Source organism: Neopsephotus bourkii, unplaced genomic scaffold, assembly GCF_033783945.1.
Source record: "Neopsephotus bourkii isolate Nb327-2 ecotype Australia unplaced genomic scaffold, CSIRO-AGI_Nbou_v1 NB_354, whole genome shotgun sequence".
Classification (NCBI taxonomy): Eukaryota; Metazoa; Chordata; class Aves; order Psittaciformes; family Psittacidae; genus Neopsephotus; species Neopsephotus bourkii.
In genome coordinates this window covers 374252-386308 of record NW_026900860.1, presented here as the reverse complement: position 1 = coordinate 386308, position 12057 = coordinate 374252, and the positions used below count along the sequence as shown (strand labels likewise).

The following is a 12057-nucleotide window of genomic DNA, read 5'->3' as shown; positions in this document are numbered from 1 at the left end:
GAATTTCTTCCTTATATCCAATCTAAACTTCCCCTCTTTCAGTTTGAACCCTTTACCCCTTGTCCTGTCACTACAGTCTCTAACGAAGAGTCCCTCCCCAGCATCCCTATAGGCCTCCTTCAAACACTGGAAGCTGCTCTGAGGCCTCCACGCAGCTTCTCTTCTCCAGGCTGAACAACCCCAACTTTCTCAGTCATTACAAAAAAACCCCATTAGGATTCTAATGATAATCACTCTCATGCAAGTATCTTAAAAGTCACAACAGCCAAACAGATGTCCATCCAACTTCTTAGTTCTCAATGCCTGTTTCTAGGTTGAATTTTGAATTGTGACTGCTATCTTACAAAATGATAACCAGATCTTAATTATTCAAGTTGGTTGGATAGGCTTTATTTTGGTTTAATGAGGAGATTTCGAGCCATATAGTGTTACTGATACAGGAATTCGAAGCAAGTTTGGTCTCAGAACCTGGCATCCTCCATAATGTGGAATGGAGTGTTTATAAGTGAGGTTGTAACCTGCTTAGTTCAAGTTTATTTTCCTGAAAATAAAGAAAAGTCATTACAGAGATCTCCAGAACTGGCAAATACACCCTCTGCCACCCCTTGTTCTGGTGTATTCACTGGTCACCTCCTTGCTTCTTCATTTCAGTCTGTGAGTATTCCAGCATGACACTGCTGCCTCTTTCCCTAATAAACTAGTTGGTATCATCTGAATCCCTTGCATTTAGTCAGTCATTTACTTTTGTTGCTTTGCAGGGATGCTCAGAAACAAAGTGAAGCCTGTGAAGTGCTTTGGAATGTTTTGGTCCAGAAGTTACAGATGGGACAGTTAGAAACAGTGACGACTCCGAGATTGTCTCTCAATGACACTACTACTGTTTTGCAACCATATGCAAGCCCTAGAGAGGAAAGTGAGCTGGAGACACTGGGAGCTTTAAAGGGGACATTTTTGCTTCATTTGCTTTGTGTCAGCTCCCTTCCTCTTGGATGAGGCACTTACACTCTCATGCTGTCAGGAACAATCTGTGGGCATCTGCATGTGCATGTGAGAGATACAGTGACATGGACCATCCTGCGGGATCACATCCTAGTGAACAGCGCTCCAGTTTGTGGGGCTCTCCACATGATAGAAAAGAAGAAATGCTTTATAGAATGCACTGACGTGTTATGTATAAACGTACAATGTGTGTGGTATATACATCTGTAAATTATATTCCATACGTTTGTTAATGATGACTGCATAAACATAGAACACTTGTGTATCTTTATCAAACATGAGTGAAAATCTCATCTTTTAATTTTTTGACTCATTTCCAGGTTTTAAGCTGATGCTGTGGTTTGAGCTGTTCTGACCTTTGGAACCACTCACTCTGTGACAGCTTTTTGTATGAGTAGATCAGACAGGGTCTTACACTCAGGGGTCAATAACACTGTCCCCATATTGCAGATGGGTAAACTGGGGAACAGAGGTGGTCCGACATCATCCAGGAAAGCAGCCACAGATGAAACCAAGTCTCCTAAGTCTGCACTGTGTTATGTCTTAAAGACAGACCAGTATCTTTCCATAAGGTTTATGCCCCGCTGGAGATGACTGTAGCTTTGAGTGACATGGAGGAAGTTTTGTCCTCCTGGTTTCTGTGCACTCCCGGTGGTAGTAGCTCAAAACTGCTGCATGAAGAAGCACACCTTACTGTAAATGTCCTGCTGCTGTACTACTAGAAAGAAATACCCAGCCCTGTTTGGAGATACAGATTCAATTTCATTACAGTTTTCAATTGAAACTGCCTTTACAGAGACACTGCCAACTTGAGCTGCAGTGAAAGATAGGAACAGATTTCAGGTAGTGCCTCCTCTGATTTGTGTTGAATGCCCCCACCAGTCTTTGTGAATTGTTTTTGCTTGGCTTTAAAAATGCTACGTGGTAAAATTGACATATGCAAAAAGAGGCAAAATGAGGAAAAATGAAGCTAATTGTATGCAAAACTCTTGTAAAGATCAAGGTAAACAGTTATGGAAAAGATGTGTGAGGAGCGTAGAACAGAGTCTGGCACCCTAACTTCAAGTTGTCTGTAACAGAAGGGTAATACCTCAATACAGATGTGATTAAGTCAGTGCAGTTCCCTACCACAGTATGCAGCATGGCCAAGACCACTCTGCCAACTGAGATCAAGATTCAGGTTTTTCAGTGCATGTAGTGAATTTCAGTGACCTCAGGCAGCCACCTCTGATCAGAACCATCCCAAGTCATCCTATCCCCCTTCTTGCAGCAGTTTCTCTGTTTTCTATTTCATATTGGCCCTGAACAACCTGCTCTAGTGGAAGGTGTCCCTGCCCAAGGCAAGCGCTGGAACTGGATGAGTTTGAAGGTCCCTTCCAACCCAAACCATTCTGGGATTCTATGATTATATGTACCTGTTACTTCCAGGTCACATTGTATCTGAATTGTTTCTTCCCTATGTGACAGCAGTCAGACTGTCCCCTGAAACAGTGCGAATACAGCTGTCATGATGTAAAAAATACTAACTAAAGTGGCAAGGCTTATATGGCCAGTATGTGCAGTATATTCTGTTTATAGTCATGTAGGGAACTTTGCACCATTAAATTAAAATAAGCTGTATAGTTTCACATTTTTATAGTGATGGGAGTGCCATTACCATTGAAGACAAGCACGTTTACATTTCTGTGCCAGTGTTTTTGTCTGGTGGCCCCAGAACACTTGAGGAGGTGAGAGCTAGGCTGAAAAACAGAAAGCAGAAAATGTGATGGAGTTACTCTATAGCTGCAGTAAGACAGGGAGCTGCAAGAGACCCTGATAGGGCAGGGTAGCAACATTGATAGTGCAGGAAATCCAATCTGCTCTATAGCTGAGATGGTTTTGCCGCCAGCAGCAGCTGAAGGGCAGCAGATGATCAGTAAATTCAGGGATATGTAGACATGTGAACTCTTACAGTGTGCTTTCTGATGGACAATTTTTACTCCTAGAGATGAAGAAACCATCTCCATCCCATTCAAAGAGCCTGTGAGTCTCCAAACAAATACAGGAGTTGGGAAATGAAGCAGAGGGTCCCCCAGACAACCTCAGTGTAAACCTCCAGATGCAAGCTTAGGTCTGTGAGACTGAAAGTCTCAGCCTTTGGGTCTGTTCTGTTGAAAAGAGAGTTAATGGTGCAAATAGGGAACTCTTTTTTCCTCTAAAAGTCTCCAAAGTTTTCTTCTAGGCATGTGTGGTACCATCTTGTCCTCCTGTATCTGCGACCTCCCTCGAGCCCATTAGTGATAGCTAAGGACCAGATGACTTAGTGATGACTTAGGGACCAGAAGGCTCATCTCTTTGTGGCACTCACAGCATTGCCAGCCTGCTAGTAAAGCTTGATGGAACATGGGGAGTCACATCTAGGGAGGGAAAAGAGGTTTCTCAAATCAACATTTGCTTTAGTTGCTCTCTGCAGAATCCATTTCACTTCATTCGGGTATTCTAACGATGACAAGGCAAGACTTTGTGTTTCTCTGGGTATATATTTTACAGCTTCTATGTCCTCTCATTGTGCAGACATCTCTTCTAAACCCCCTTGAGAGGACAGGTTCAACTCCATGGATTTTGGTCAGAGTCCCAAAGCTGTGCTCAATTCTGGGCCCTTCACAACAAGAGGGGTTTATTCTACAATTCTAGGAAAGGTGACACTGACTCACCTGCAAGCAGTGGTACTGGCCATTGCCACACTGATAATTCCTCTGCACCCCCAAGGGAGGCAAAGGAGCTGCACTGGTTGTCTGTCAGTTGAGGAAATCCCCACATGGGGACTTGTGGGTGTATTTCACTTTCTTTGCACTTCTGGTGTGCTGTGCTGGGAACAAAGGAAGACAAGAACATAAATTCAGCCCTAATTATTCAGCTGAACCTGTGGCCTTAAGATATGCTCAACCCAAGGAGAAAACCCAGGGTTGGGTGAGGCTTCTTCCAGACTGCTGTTGAGCAGTCTGATGCACCACTATAGAGGCCATTCTTGCTGAAGTGCCTGCTGAAACCTCTTGAGCCTGTGTTTAAGGAGCAGTCCTGTGTGAGGTCCTTCCCTAGTGCGTGTGCCAGTGGTTTTCCCTTCTTTTTACAAGGCTATCTGAAGATCTTGGACCTGTTCCATACTGAAGTTCCAAGCATCTTTACTGTCTATCTGCCCTTGCAGTGTGAGAGGCTGCAAAGTTTTACACTCTGGCTTTCTGTAAGGCTTGTTTCACAAGCTGCAGAATGGAGATTACTGTGCTTCCCATTTCCACTTCTGTAACGTTTAGTATGCTCAATCACATGTCTGGTTTGGTGCTCATTTCTGCAATTCCTACCTACATCTCATGCAGTTCTTCATCTTATCTGCAATTGCTATCTGCGCTCTCAATCAGCTCGTCTCTTTCTATTAGTAACGGATCCAGTCAGTTCATATGCTTGCATACGCTCTAGGACAGTAATGTCTTGTCTTGCCAGCAGACAGAGATGTTGAAGTTATGATAACCTATATGCTTGTCTGAGGGATGTGAAAATAATGTTATGAATGTTGTTTATGAAACCTGGGGTTTGTACAGCCTCAGTAGCTTTCACATTCCATAGCTGACTGTCCTCAAAGAAGTGACAAGTAGAGCTGACAGCGTTGCAAGCCCATAGCCTACATCTGATCCCGTTATCCCTCGGTTACCTCTGTGTAGATACCCCTATGAGGCCAGTGTTCTTTAAATGATCCTGCGCTTTATTTGTTCCATTTTAACCTCTGGTTCCATCTTGTTTCCTCTTCCTTATTTTTCCTTCTACTGACCTTGCACTATGCACAAACATTCTCCATCAGGAAATCGGTGATATATTTGGAGTTAATTCTTCATGTCCTAGATTTTAGGCCCAGTACATAATGATCCAGCTACATCCCAACCTGCATGCTGTAAGCCTGCTTTCCACTTCTTCTCTCCACTGCCAACAAAGCAAGTGTATTTTCTAATAACCTCCTTTTATCCTTAACTCCCTACCGATGTTTCCCTCCTTCTTCCTTGTTAATTCAAGTCTCTCTGCTTCCAGGGACCCTCTGCCTAGGATTGTGCCTGGCTCCTTCTGAGATGGAAGGTGACAGGTAGCTGCTTCTGTCCCCCTCTGTGCCTGAGCATCACAGTAGAAGGACATGAGCTTGACTAAAAGGGGCCCTGGGCCATGCTTGTAACCAGATTTCCAGTGAGTGTTTTGAGAACCAGTTAGGCACTTTTCCCAGTGTAGACAGGCTCATAGAAGGACCATTAATTACTCAGCACAAGCTTAACCGTGGGCAGAAAAAGGGGGGTTTTGTGCCATTGTCAACCCCTCCCCATTACTCGGACTTGTTGGTTTTGTCTTTAATCGGATTACATGACTCCTTTGCTCTATATGCCAAAATGGATGGCTCCTTTCAGTAATAAAACAAAGGCAATAACCTGAAAGGAACCACGGCTCAAAAGCACAAACTTGACCTCTGAGTGACCTTGACATTTACAGACTAAAAAGACCTCCTCTTTGAATAGAGAGACCAAGTCAGGGAGCCAGCAAGAACCAGGAGAAAACGGGATTGTTGCTTTCTGATTACATTGTTTAAACCAACATAGCCCATGGTTTACAATACTTCATTACAACGTATTAGGGCCTGGAGGTGATTTAATGTCTGTTTATAACTGAGACTAATCTTGAAATAAACAAATGAATGTTTGGAAAACGGATGAAGCTGTTCTGCTGGAGACAGCGTTAAATGCATCCCCGCAGAGTAAATCATGGCTGTACAGCACTTAAATGCTTTCTATTTCTACCTTTGGTTGTATTTCAGTAGTTTTATCTAAGAGAATTAATCATGGGGCAGCAGAAAAAGAACTCGAATTGGTCAGGACAGTCTAGCAGCTATACATGCTGTAACAGATTCACGATGTAAAACCTGGTTAGCCCTTTAAAATCAGGGAAAAAGATAAACTGGGGAAAGCTGTGGCACTACACCAGGCACCATGGTGATCTAAATTAAATCTGTTACAACCTGTTCTAATTTAAAATTGCTTCGTTGTGCGAATGAAGGGGAAAAGAAGAAGAGTTGGTTCCATTGTTCAAAGCATTTTCATATTCCCAGATAAATCCTTCATTGATCCTGCCTTTGCTTTTGGGCTCTATGTTCCTATGTTCCTGTTTCCTCTATGCATCCCCTGTCTAACTACAGCCAGCTGAACATAAGCAGCTTGTGCCAAGGCAGCAACGAAAGCCACCAGCATCCTGGCGTGTGTCAGCACAAGTGTGGCAGCAGGGCCAGGGCAGTGATTGTCCCCTGCACTGGGCACTGGTGAGGCTGCACCTCAAATCCTGTGTTCAGCTCTGGGCCCCTCACTACAAGAGAGACATTGAGGGGCTGGAGCAGGACCTGGAGCCCAAGTGTGATGGGGAAGGGCTGAGGGACCTGGGGGGTTTAGGCTGGAGAAGAGAAGGCTCAGGGGGGACCTGATGGCTCCCTACAACTGCCTGACAGGAGGATGGAGCCAGGAGGGGCTGGGCTCTGCTCCCAAGGAGCCAGGGATGGGACAAGAGGAAACAGCCTCAAGCTGCCCCAGGGCAGGTTTAGATGGAGCTGAGGAACAATTCCTTCCCCAGAGGGTGCTCAGGCATTGGAACAGGCTGCCCAGGGTTCACACAGTGCCATGGGTCAGTGGTGGCCTTGGCTCTGCTGGGGAACGGTTGGACTGGGTGAGCTTAAAGGGCTTTTCCAACCTGTCTGATTCCATGAGTCTAGGATTCTAAGAATGTGTTTGACATGGAGCCAGGAACTCTTCCTCCAGCGGTTCAGTATCAGTTCTTGTCTCTATCAGCCAAGAACAAGCAATGTCATCAAATGTCACCATTGTGGTGTCCATCTAGAAGCTCCTCTGCGGTGCTGGAGGCAGGGGCCTTCCTAGAGGAGGTTGCTCTGGCTTCTTCAGCCAAAGCATGAGTGCAGTTGTGTTTGTCCTGCTGTGCACCTCTGAGGGAGACTCCTTGGGCCACTCTTGCTTCTGTCCCTCTCCTGCCTCTCCTACCACCCAAGGCCCTACCACAGCCCCAGGCATTCCACAGCATATTTTTCATCTTAGAATCATGGAATCCCAGACTGGTTGGGTTGGAAAGGACCTTAAAGCTCATCCAGTCCTAATCCCATGCCATGGGCAGGGACCCCTTCCACTGGAGCAACTTGCTCCAAGCCCCTGTGTCCAACCTGGCCTTGAACACTGCCAGGGATGGGGCAGCCACAGCTTCTCTGGGCACCCTGCGCCAGCACCTCAGCACCCTCACAGGGAAGAGCTTCTCCCTTAGATCTAACCTGAACTTGCCCTGTTTCAGTCTGAACCCATCACCCCTTGTCCTATGGCTGCAGTCCCTGATGATGAGCCTCTCTCCAGCACATTTCTAACAGCTGACATTCACAAACTGTGTTGAATTTTCCTAAGTGCTGCTCTCTGAACAGTTAAAGCCTGAGCTATAGAAAAGCTCTGAAGTCGGATGGTTCCCCCAGTGCCACCACCCACACCCTTCCGGGTGCACTTGGGAGAGAGTGGGAGTCGCTGAGGGCTTGAAGTGGAAGCAGCAGCAGAGGCCATGGCTGCGCAGCCTGTTGCCACCTAGTGCTGCACATAGGAAAAAGCAAGATTCTGCCTTCTGCCCAAGGCTGGGACTCCTGCGAAGCAGGCACCGCAGTGGTCGTGACTCAAAAGGTCCTCTCCTGTAGCAGCAGCACTGCTTAACCAGCCTACTTCACTTTCTTGTGCTGCAGTTGGTGCGCTTTTCTCCCAAGGAACAAGGGATGGGACAAGAGGAACCGGCCTCAAGCTGCACCAGGGCAGGTTTAGATGGAGCGGAGGAACAATTCCTGCCCCAGAGGGTGCTCAGGCATTGGAACAGGCTGCCCAGGGCAGGGCTGCAGGCACCGTCCCTGCAAGTGTTCACACACCGTGGAGACGAGGCCTCAGTGCCATGGGTTAGGGGTGGCCTTGGCAGTGCTGGGGCACGGTTGGACTGGGTGAGCTTAAAGGGCTTTTCCAGCTCAGTTGATTCTATGATTCTATGATTGCTCTTTCTTAGTGCAGGGGTTTTCAAGGTCTGGTCCTTCAGCATCCTAGCACACACAATTACACTTCATAGGGGTGGCTACCTGTCTGCATACTCCTCCATACAGAGACGAGGGGCAGAAGTCTCAAGAGTAAGTTTGCCAACCTGAAAACAGTCAACCACACAAGTGACAAGCCTGTTGCACCATCAGCATACTTGTTCATCGGCATCAGAGAGGGAAGGGCGACAGCTACAGCAACAATTTCAGGTGGTGCTTGCACCTTCCTATGTGTCAAAGCTGACCACCCATGCACCACGCATGTAGGCTTTCTTGGTACCAGCTCACAGACTTCCTGGTATTTACTGCTGTGTCTGAATATACACCAGCATCGTTCCGAATTTACAGTATAAACCAATGAGTTCAGGCACTATTTGACACATGTGGGGTTTTTCCCTTCACTCCTGTGTTTATTTTTTCCCCTCGTACACCTCATTACTGCCTATTCCCTTAGCTCCTGTTACATCTCTTTCAGAGGCTGGTGCTGTAATTTACCACTGAGCTCTAGACTGGTGACATGTTACACTGCAGAAAGAAGTGAAATTATCATGGATTCAGTTTGCACTGTATTTTTCCTAAGCCACTGCTTGGTGAGAATAAATCACACCACCTTGATGTGATCCACTAATGAAGGCGCACACCCTCTTGCCCTGCTCTCTTCCTGGAGAACCCTTCCTCTGTCTTTTTAGTTCCTTTCCAGGGCGGAAGAAGCTTTCTAATTCCACACATCGTTCTGCTTAGCAATACTGCTGTTGCCTCATGCAATAAAAATCAGTTGTGTAACTGCCTTTGCCAGGCTTGCGGAGAGCATTCACCAGGCAAAAAGATGGCCACAGTATCTTTCTGCTTTCCATTATGTCTCCTGTGTTCACTGTTATCATGCAATACATCTGCTTTCAGTACCTTTTTAAAATCATTTCTTTTGACATCATGTTTAGAACATTGCACACATGTAATGTAAAAGCACGCTAAGATAAAAGCAGGGGAAAGAAATAAGCTTATTCGGCTCTGTTGCTGAAAGGGCTGATATTACAGCACTACTGCCTCCAAGGAACAAAGAATCACCTACAGTTTGACAGATAGTATTTTTAATCCTCTAATTCTGAACCAAATTCCTAAAATAACCTGTGTTTGCAGATTTCCATGGGCTCTTTTGTTCTGAACAATGTCTTGCTTAGCGAGCTATGTCTTATCAATCCACCAAGTACTGGGTGTCATTGTTCACCTCATTCACAATTCATCTTTTAATTAACATTATCACAGGCAAAATTCTATTTTGCTCAGCATCATCTGTCATTGGGATTGGCAGCACAGAAATAAAAGAACTGCCATCTGAATTTATCTGAAGACGATGTAGGAGAGGGTGATTACAAACCCACCACCTCCGGCACTGATGATGGTGATGGTGGTGGTGGCTTTAAAAAGTCCTATTTGCTATATAAAAATCACTATGTTGGTCACTCAGTATCTGCTAAGCAAACTGATTTATCCAAATTAGTGTCACTGACAATATAAACCTGGACCCTGCACTTAGATATCGCTGCATTTGGTGGACTTAGTGAAGATTAAAGAGATCCAAATGCCTTTGCAAGGTGATGATCTTAGACATAGGTACGTAATATCAACTTAATGCAGAAAAGTGCCAGTCATTTGCTTTAATAGTTCAACTTTGAAGTGAAGTTACAACTGCAGGATTGTTTTAGAGAGCACACAAGGAAGTTGTTTAATGCCTTTTCAAATGCACCAGGATATGTACCTTTCACAAGACTTGCCTTTCACAATGATTGCCATAAAACTCCATTGATGTGGGGGAAATTAAACAGTGTTTTATTTCTCTGAGTCTATAAAGAAGACATCTATCCCTGCAGCCTAGGTATGCCACGTTTTTCTATTTATATTTCAATTAACACAGTGATAGTAATTGGACTGCATTTAAGGTATAGTGAACACGGCAGCAAACCAGCCACTAAAAATTTCCCTCCAACATCCCTTTACCTTACGATTTCACCCATTCCTAGCCACAAATGCAACAGGCCCTGAAGATGAGCACATTCAAGCAGTACCCAGCCAAGATGACAATCATTTCTGTAGGCAGAGCACCCGTTTGGAGCATGGTCTGCTGTACCCTGAATTTGGCCCTGAATTTGAATAATATCTTTGCTTATGAAGTTAATGGCACAGGCTAAAAGTTATGGAACATTCTACCCAAAGTTATAAACAATGATACCCAGGAAGTTGTTATATTGAAATAATGGCTTTGTAGTCTGATTTCTCTTTGGGTCACCCACCTTTCTAGGTAAAATAAGATGCCTTTCACACCACTAAAGCCCAGGATTTATTTATCCCCAGGATGGCTTGTGCCCTCCCTGGAGACATTCCAGGCCAGGCTGGATGTGGTTCTGGACAACTTGATGTAGTCGAAGATGTCCCTGCTCATTGCAGGGGGGTGGGCAAGATGAACTTGGAAGGTCCTTTCCAACCCAAACTATTCTATGATTGTTCTATCATTTTCTTCATGCAGCCCAGAAGGAGAGACAATTAAATCCTACAGCTTTCTTTTACCCTCTGCCTTGCTCCAAAGAAGCATCACGTGCTGTGTTCCTTAAGCATCCACAGCACATGAATGAGAAACAGCGTGGGCTTTACCGATCTTCTGAGGAATATATAATTATTTGCTGTGTTCTAAGAAGGATTGCTCAGAAAGTGGAAAATTAGATAAAGACAGTAAAAAGATGGACCCTGCATATAGTAAGGGACAAATGGAAATTATGCTTATTCTTAGAGTATTAGGTGATAAAATTAATATCATAAAGGCCATCTTTTTACCATTCAATGATTCCCTCCTAGCACTGGTTAAACCCATCTTTTCCAGTTGTTGCCATCAGTCTTTCCAGAAGTGCACATTCCCTTCATCTCAGAATTCCCCAGAACTCCCAAATGCAGTATGTAAGTGAATGTGGTGATTTATAAACCCTTGAGGTTTCAGAAACAAGCACTTATATAGTATGACTAATCTGCGAGTGTGCTGCTGCCCCCTGATGCAGGGAACGTTAAATCTCTTCAAGAGTAGCCAGGCAATGGCACACAGCCCACCTTCTCTCATATATATATGGCCATAGATGTAATTGTTAACTGCTTGCACACGCATAAGATAATGTTATCTCCCCTGGGTAGCTCAATATTTAAATTATTAGTTGAGAGGAGAAAGAGGAAAAGGAAGAAGAGAGAAATGAGATGAAAAAGGAAAAGGCAACTCTGCAGGTGCACTATGAGAACATTTAAACATGATACAGAATATAAGCTGTGAGCTGGGAATCACTTTAAATGCACAGTTTTGTTGTAAGTTAGCACTGGTTGGCAAAAGGGAACATTTATGGCCATTTTTGGCTAGCACTGCAGGCAATTACAACTCGGTTTGTCTTTCCTGCCTGTTCATTCCCCTCCCCTGCACTGTCTAGATTTGGGAGTGTAAACTGGCCTGAGCAGAGACTTCCTCATAGGGTTTGCTGGGACAGGCTCCTGCAGGGTAGGTCCTCACCTCTGTGAAGGCTGACAGCGGGTGCAAGGTGGAAATAGCACTTGGCTTGCGCGCGATGCTTAGGTCCACACAGCAATTCCCCAAGGACGGTGTGGTGTTAAGCCCTTGGCATGGCTCACGCAGCCGCTCGGTGCCGTGTGGTTTTGGGCCCGGCTGTAATTACAGTGGCGCGGCGCCGACACGCAGACAAGCCCGTGGCTACAGCAGTGGTACAACAGGTTTTCGTCAGAAGCAGAGCCTGTATTAACCATAATGAAACAAATGATGGAGGGCGGTTGTTTGCCTTCTTACGGGTGACTGTTTTTTCAACTCGCACACCTGAAGCTCGACCGCAGTGAGCAAGGCTGGGCTGCAGGGCTCAGCTGGGGTGGAGCGGGGCCCTGGGGGAGCCAGGCAGGGGACGGCT

General features: G+C 45.4%; 1 long non-coding RNA gene across 1 annotated transcript; it reads left to right on the top strand.

The window, feature by feature from the left end:
- The first annotated feature begins 281 nt into the window (after window positions 1-281).
- Window positions 282-1292, top strand: LOC133209598 (uncharacterized). Its single transcript, XR_009724689.1, has 2 exons — window positions 282-654; window positions 759-1292. It is a non-coding gene; the product is annotated as an uncharacterized LOC133209598 (long non-coding RNA).
- The last annotated feature ends 10765 nt before the right edge of the window (window positions 1293-12057 follow it).